Raw genomic sequence first — 721 nt, 5'->3', positions numbered from 1 at the left:
GGTACGTGAGAGTATGAGTGGTATAGGAGAGTAGTGGTAGTAAGAGTAGGGGTAGCTTAAGAAGTAAGTGGTCACTGAGAGTTAGTCGGGTAGTGAGAGTCTAGTGTTGTGAGACGTCAGTTCGGTACGTGAGAGTAGTGTGGGTAGTGAGACAAGTCAGTAGTTGCGTGAGTAGTAGTCTAGTTAGATTGAGCAGCAGTGGTTAGTGAGAAGCCAGTGGGTAGTAAGAGTAAGTCGCATGTGGTAGTAACTAGTTACAGTGTTTCAGTCTGAGCAGTCAGTGTTATGAGAGTAGTCGTAGTGAGAAGTAGTCAGTAGTAGTGAAGCTAGTGGGTCGGTGAGGTGAGTGAGAGTAGTGGTAGTGAGTAGTAGTGGTAGTGAGAGTGTAGTATGTATAGTGGTAGTAGTGTTAGTGAGAGTATGGTAGTGAGAGTAGTAGTAAGTGAGAGAAGTGTTAGTGAGAGTAGTTGTGAGAGTAGTGTAGTGAGAGTAGTAGTGGTAGTGAGAGTAGTGGTAGTAGAGTAGTGTGTAGTGAGAGTAGTGTGTAGAGAGTAGTGAGAATAGTGGTAGTGAGAGTAGTGGTAGAGAGAGTAGTGGTAGTGAGAGTAGTAGTGTAGTGAGAGTAGTGGTAGTGAGAGTAGTGTGTGGTAGTGAGAGTAGTGGTAGTGTATGTGTTAGTGTATGATAAGTAGTGGTAGAGAGTAGTGGTAGTAGAGAGTAG

The sequence above is a fragment of the Salvelinus sp. IW2-2015 genome, unplaced genomic scaffold, assembly GCF_002910315.2.
Source record: "Salvelinus sp. IW2-2015 unplaced genomic scaffold, ASM291031v2 Un_scaffold3434, whole genome shotgun sequence".
Lineage (NCBI taxonomy): Eukaryota > Metazoa > Chordata > Actinopteri > Salmoniformes > Salmonidae > Salvelinus > Salvelinus sp. IW2-2015.
Note: the sequence above shows the minus strand (reverse complement) of the source record.